Raw genomic sequence first — 7599 nt, forward strand, 5'->3', positions numbered from 1 at the left:
CCAGCCAACGGCTGCAGTAGGTGAGGAGCGGGGACAGACGCGCGGATGAGGTTTTCGCAGGGCGTATATGTACGTATGTGCCATTGTCTTCAAAACTAGAAAAGAGACTTAGAAATTGTAATATGCTGAGATGAGACTACTGCATGAAAGAATATATTAAGTACTTTGCACATGGTTACTTCAGAGGAAAGTGCACAAAAGCCAGATACCACAAGATCAAGTAACGAGTGGGGTTAAGGTAGCCAATAGGCAGAGAGGGGCTACTGGGACCCATAGTGCCCATAGACCCACCAGTGCCATATCACGTATTGTACTGGTAATAGGTTTATCACACATTTAGTATATGTAACATGCATGATAGAGCTCTTCAATACTTTCGGACGAGGCTAGAGGTCCTCTCTCATGGTAGCACTATCTCAAAACAGTAAAGTATATAGTCATGCCCTTTCTTGGTCTTGCCAGCAACTATGGTTTAGTTTAATTCTGATTGTATATATTTTCGAGAGGTTTAGTACATTGTGCTTTTTCCTCTTCTAGGGGCCTTCTGTTATTTTGTTTGTGTAATGTTCCTTCCTTCTCCTCCATTTCTTTGGCACATTACTATCAGCCCATTTGTTTCTTCTTAAGGCAAATTAGAAAAGGTAAGGGTGCATTGAGAAAAGACTACCCTCACCATCCATCCCTCAGAGAAGCAACATAAGTAAGAGCTATAACTGACACCAATGGGCTGACCTAAGTATGACACATTTTAGGAGAGGGTCAGTCTCAGGAATCACCTGATTTGATTTCTAGGTCGAGAAGTCACCCTCAGTTGAGACGGAAGCACCAAAACCCACATCACATCAAATACACAGCTTTGGAGGTTTCCTGTACGGGTTTGCCTTAAGACCTCACTCTAGTACAGGTTCAATGGCAAGCCATTAAGTTAATTCAGTGAGTTAAGGAGTCACTGTGAGATTTGTGTGAAACCCTAGATCCTAGTTTACATTTTGACAAATTTTCTCAGATTTCTATCCTTTCAAGGTCAACAAAATAAGTTAAAATTAGTAATAGGAAAACGTGTAATTAGCACTCGTAACTGGGTAAATTGTGGAAACACGCCAGTATAAAGCACACATTATTGCTGGTATTAATACATCAGGGTACATACTTTATCAAAAGTCTTGCTAGGCCAAATCTTGTAAATAACGTAATGACTTGATTAACCAAACAAAAACACTGGTCTCTTTTCTGGTCCCGGTATTTTATGTTTCTCAAAACAAAAACACATCTAACTGATGAGTCAATAAAATGTAATGAGATGTGCACGACAGAAATAACTACGTTGACACCAATATAACCAAACATAAAATGAAAAAATCAAAGAAGTGCACAATATATTTTCTAGAGCCGTTTCTCAGGCTAACCACTTTAAACACAGGTTTATATACCTTTAACAGTTGTTCTGAAGTGCAACTCCATCAAATGTAAACTTGCAAGTGTCACGTGCATTTTTCCATATGCCTGCAGAGGTTTTAAGTGCAGACGTTCAACACTACCCACTAAATTAATTTCAGGAAAACGGTTCCTCATACAATAAATTAAAAAACAATATCAGGTCTGAAATAAGTCATTCTATGATACTCGAGACAGAAAGTGTATCTAGCACCCAAACTAGGTCACCTCTACTCAGGGGTAAGATCATACACACACTTCTGTGCAACATTTTCATAAGCAAAGCAAACAATGGAATGATGTATGGTTACTTTCCAACTGCAGCTGAAGCACGCCTACTCCCAAATCCCTCTTGCTGTGGAGTTCTCTGGGAATCACCCACGCACCAGGCACGGATCCACCACCCTCTCCCGGAGGGCAAAAGGCAGGAAGAAACTCATCAGTCCAGAAACACACACACACAAAGCAGCTAGACTCCTCTCACTTAAAAAAATAATCAGATTTCCACACAACCATGCACAACTGTATCCGACTGCTTAAGTATCAGTGCACTATTTTTACAGAGGTACCACATATTCTAGCGCTAGTCATAAGGCCATCATTACAGAACTCCAACTAGACAATCAGGGGACACGTCCTGATTATGTTGCAGCTTATTACTGAAGTCTGTAGTGCACAAAAATAGCAACAATCTTCACTGGAGGGCTGACCTTCCTGTTATGGATAAATTTAAGCGAGTGCCTGTCCTTGGTGAAATACAAAGAGTAAGGAAGCTACCACAGTGCTTGAGAACAAACACTAAGAACAAGCACTGACAAAGCCAATAGGTGCGAGCATGCCAATATGGTGCAATGGTTAATTTGTTATTGCAGACATGCAACAAAAATATAAAGAAGAAAAAAAAAAAAGAACTGTGCCGATGTCTAAACTGTCAGTCGAGTGCTTCTGACAAAAGTTAAACTGTAAAAATTAAGCATCACATATAATTTAATAGAATAGTGAGGCGTTTAATACTGACCGTACTTACCGTGCAGCGTTCATAGTATCATCTGAATATGACTGCATCCCCAAATGTGCCAGCGCCAAATTCAAAACGGAGGCAGCATTTTGTGTAGAATGCTCTCTCCAGTTTGCCTTCCGAGCCCCCACCCTACTCCTCCAGAATAGGTCCTTAACGTTGACACGTTCGCAGCACAAAATCGAGAGAAATACCAACAATACTTCACACACCACAAAAAGCGGAAATAACTAAAAACAAATGAACTGTTACTAAGTTACTGCATCAGTCACGTGGACAGTCTTGGTTACATGTGAATTTGAAGTATGGTACGTCAGAATTAAAAAAAAGGAGCGCAACACTATTCATTCCGATGAGGAATCGCTCTTTCAAGTCCTAGCCTTTCATTTCGCGCCAGAGCGCACGATGGTACTTGTAGTTAAATGAATTCGCTGGTCTTTCTTATAAAATTGAAAGGTGAGTACAAGAATGGAACACTTATGTCTTCGAGACATGGAGTCATGTGGTACCCCAAAAAGACGCGTGACAACAGCACGTCAAGGGTACTGCACGCTTGGCACATTACTATTTGTACGCAATGGCGTGCTCCATTTAGTAATGCGTCTGATGGTTACGTTTAAAGTACCTTATCTCTTGTAAACTTTTAAACAATATTGTGTAGTCAGGTGCACAATCCAAATACGTATGTGTATGACAAACTGAAACTGTACAATGCGCTGTACAATGCTATGCAACACCGTGAAGTACAGAAGTATATAAATAGTACTTTGAAGTGTGCGCTGCAGAGTACATGCAGGTGCATAGTGCTTTGAAATGCGCAGCAAAGACTGCACGCAGGTGTAAACTGATGTGAAGCGCTTTCGCCGGAACAGTACATGATGACAGCGGAATAAAGCGTACGCATCATGCGACTGTACAGTGTTACGAAGCCTTTCCTGCAGAACAATGGATGTGCAACGGACGTGAAGCGGACAGTGCAAAAACAAATAGTTATATTAAGTGTGCAATGTCAAGGACCTAAACGTATACAGAACCAAGAGCTGGAAGAGCGCATGCAGTCACGTAGCAGTATTAAGTCGAATATGAATGTATGTCGTGTTGGGAAGTGTACAGCGCAGAATTCAAGCTGGTGCGATAAATCGTGAAGCACATCAAATAAAGTGTGTTTTAAATGAACAGTGTGCAGTACGCTCCTTACATATTAAACTGTGAAAGAAATCATGCATTGCACATGAGGGTGCACCCGGTTGTGAAAAGTACAATTCAAAACACATGCAGTTGTCACGTGCACTCTGCAGAGCAGTGCAGTTGCGAGAACATGAGCGTTATACAGTTTAAGTTGTACAGTGCGAAGTTACCAGATAGTGAGGTGAAGCTTTTAGAGTAGGCCAACGCATAAGTGCACAGCAGAACAATGCAGTCACTCGTAATTGAACTGTAGAGTGCACAGTTCTGCTGCCCCGTGAACAGTAGGATGCCCTATAATTTCTTTGCATTATGGTGAAGCGTACAATATTTCTTTTACGCCTGAAGGAATGATACATTGACAAAAACAAAAGTTCAGAAGTCCCCTAAAGTACCAAACATGAGTGAGAGCCATATACCGGAGCCGTGAAGTGGCCAGCACTGAGGGGGTGCAACTTACCCCAAGCGGCGGTGGCTGCCTTGTTCGTTCACTCAGTGCCAACAGCACCCCCTGACAGCAGGGCAGACACTCTACCCATCCGGTGCCCAGAGGGGTGGGCACTCTTGGCGGCCAGGAACTCCTGTCCCCTTCGGCCCAGGACCCGCCTGTGCTGGAGCCGGGCAGCCTTGCAGCTGTGGGTGGGAGTGTGGTACTGCTGGGTGCGGACGGCAGCTTCTCTCCCTCCCTTCCTCCTCCTCCGCACCCACCCGCCCTCCTCCCTCTGCCGCTCGGATTGGGATCTTCCGCTCCGAGCGCGGCTGTCTCCCTCCCACCCTCCCACACATAGGCCTGTGACGCAGATCCTGCGTGGGAGGGCGGCTGGGCGTGGGCGACAGGCAGCGGCCTGGAATACCGAGCCCGGCGCTCACAGGCGCACCGGGGAGAGGGAGGGGGCGAACGAGGGCAGGGCAGGCTACCAGGGGAGGGAGCGGGAGGAGATGAGATCTGGGAGGACCGGCAACCAAGGGAGGGAGCGAGCAGGGGTGAGACATTGCTGGTCTTGAGTCTGACAGGCAGGGAATGGTAGACGCGAGGGAGGGCCGGGTAAGAGTCTGACAGGAAGGGAAGAGCGGCAGATGAGAGGGAGAGGAACGGGTTTACAGAAGGGAAATAGAAGTAGGTAGACGAAAGAAAGAACAGAGGGTGGGAACACGTTGCAGGAGGTGAAGGAGGGAAGAACTAGGTGGATGCTAAAGAAGATGAAAAACAAATTAAAGGAGGTGGGGAAGGACAGACTGAGAGGTAAAGTGGAGAGAAAAGGAGACGAATTAATAGATGAGGGTGAGCGGGAAAGACAGGAGGAAAAGAGGATGAAGACTAAACAAGCTTTTACAATGCAATGGGTCTCGCGTTTGCTCGAGTTAGAGCTGTTAGCGTTGTAAATTCCTAACTGGACTTTTCTTGCCACATAAATTGAAAATGAAAAGTAAAAGAGTTGACAGAAGCAAGCCGATTCAAAGCGCCACGGCCGCCATGAGCATTAGCGCAAGAGTTATTGGCTCCCTGCATGAAAGTCTAGAAAGTATAGTGGCAGGGATCAAAGGCAAACTGGAGGAGGGGCCATCACACACTGTAACAGGAGGAAGCATGACTTAGTGTGATGGCCAACAAAAAAGTTCACTTAGTGAAATCGCCTGGAAGGGAACTCAGCACACAAAGGAGGGACGTTTCACAAAATGCACCAATAAAAATGAAGCATTTGCAAGCACAACAAAGAATGAATAGCAAGAGTTGCTGTGGTTAAAACCCACACTGAGATTAGAACAGGCCAGAGCGCTTGCACGCTCGACCCTAAAAATTACAGCCTTGTTATCAATAGTGCAGCGGGTGTAGTGGTAATAAAGACCATGATTTAAAGGGCCCCACTGCAACTTAGGTATGGCTACTATTTAATTATTTACTATCCATCTGTCCAAGGTGGGAGTGGGGTGTTAGTGAGGCCATTTTTTTCATGCTTGCTTTGGAACCCAGGGCCCCGTTACTAAGTAACTTCAGCCATGGTATTCAGGGCCGTGTATTGTAAGAGAAGCTAATAATGTGCTGATGTTATATGCAAATTCATGTCATTTGGAATGGCGTCTGATTTGTGATGTGTGTTTCCTGGTTTCATTCAGCTTCCATGGAACTGTAACATCGAGTAAGTGCCCGCATCTAGTTCTGGGGGAGGTTGTGTGCACGGACACTCCTGTGAGTAATCTGCACCTATGTAGAAGATCACCTGTACCAGTTTTACCAATCTAAGGAGGGGGGATGCATTGGTACAATGCATATGTCAAAAGAACAGCTATGGGTACGTTTGCATCCACTATTGGTCATGTGTTGTGTTTAATGCAAGGTAAATATGGAGCCTGTAGCCAATCATAAAGATTGTTTTTAGCTTGCGATTGATGAGTCTGTCTACCTGTGCTTTTGGTGTTTCCTAACAAGCTTCCACATGAGAGGGGCATTTCAGAAACTAACTGGGCCTAAGGATTTCCACCTGCTCATCAGAAGTGGGCGCAGAACAGATATTGAGCAGCCCGCGGTCCCTCTGTATCTGTCAAATTCCACTGCCAGGTTCTTCGGATTCTGCTGCAAAAGACGGCAGAACAACCTGGACAAAAGGAGAAAACGCAATACAAGCTGTAGAAGTGATTCGGCTAAGTTAAGTTTGTAAGGTTCGTTCAGGCTGACCATTACTTAGCCAACATTTTTTCCCATATAAATTTTGCGCACGTGCCCGTGTGTTTTCTCTTCTTTTATCCTTTGCACAGACATTAATCAAAGTGTCACTCGAAGCCGCATTCTCTGTGTACCATTCTGGTGCAGCGTGCAAGGGCAGATGGGCTGTGGTTCAAAGAAAAGCAGCTTTCGCTCGCGTTACTACAGTAGTAGCCAGAACCACAAAATCTTTTGGAAAGCGCAATATACGCATGGGTTCTTTGTAGCAAAAGCCTCTTGCGGGAAGCACAAAAGCTTAGAGGTGAAACATTTGCTCGCACAAAGACAGTTTTCAGCGTGGCTGCTGCAAACACACTTCTGGTTCAGGTTTGTGAACACTGAGTATCGACTTCTATGGAGAGAAACAGTAGCCCCAGCTCGCTGCAGTGGGTTGGGGGGATTATTCAGGTCGAGGGTTGGAGTGGGGATTACTTTTTCGGGGATGAGAGAGGGGTAGTGGGGACCCGGCTCGCCTCCGGGTGTGGCCTAGACGAGGCTACACACGACAGACGGGAGATCCATTCAGAGGATTGTGGTGATGGACAGGGGTGCCCCCCGACACCAGAGTGGCATGTGGGGAAGTGAAGGGAGAGCACTGCTCGGTGTGAGGTGACATGGCGTATGGGAGTACCATTTTAGTGGAAGAATGAGTATGGGAGACAGAATGATCGTGGTCGTTTTGGATTATTTGAGGACACTGTGATGATGGGGTTCCCTTGCTCTTGGGGTTAGTGGGAGCTCAGCCATACAAACGGTCACACGGTGTTATCCAGCTGGCCTGCTCCTTTTGCCGTGCATTCTTTGATTGGCATGGCAGTCCTGGCCCCAAATCCCGTGGGTGAACGGGGGCTGGGAGCACCACTGGGGTCCAGAGCATGAACAGCTGGATGGGACGCTTGGGTAAAGAAGGCAAAAAAATAAATTATTAACAAGCCAAAGTCGTAGACAACATTTTGCTAAGAAATTGGAATATTTGCTACTGAAATTATTAGGTCTAGTGTAAGGGATTTTTCCCTCTGGTTCAAACAGTCAAGTTAAAAAAAGACATACGTCAATGGATATATTATTGTATAATATTTCTAATATGTTTATATTGTTAGACCACTTTTGTTGTTTTTTTAGTTACTACGGTTTTTATTTTAAAGCTGTGCATGGTTAATGTTGCATGTGTGCGTGCTGTGCATTTTTTCTACCATGCGAGTATCATTTATTAGTGAACTGTTTTAGTTATAATACTGGCAGCAGTGTTATAAAGGTTACA

At 44.9% G+C, this 7599-nt stretch overlaps 1 protein-coding gene across 1 annotated transcript in view; it reads right to left on the reverse strand.

The window, feature by feature from the left end:
- The window catches only part of NAB1 (NGFI-A binding protein 1), a 69599-nt gene extending 65245 nt beyond the window's left edge, over positions 1-4354 (reverse strand). Inside the window, exon 1 of the mRNA XM_069225889.1 lies at positions 4098-4354. The gene's annotated coding sequence lies outside the window, so the exon portion shown is untranslated. The remainder of the gene's footprint in view (positions 1-4097) is intronic.
- Between the last annotated feature and the right edge of the window lie 3245 nt (positions 4355-7599).

This window comes from Pleurodeles waltl, chromosome 3_1, assembly GCF_031143425.1.
Source record: "Pleurodeles waltl isolate 20211129_DDA chromosome 3_1, aPleWal1.hap1.20221129, whole genome shotgun sequence".
NCBI classification, from domain to species: Eukaryota; Metazoa; Chordata; class Amphibia; order Caudata; family Salamandridae; genus Pleurodeles; species Pleurodeles waltl.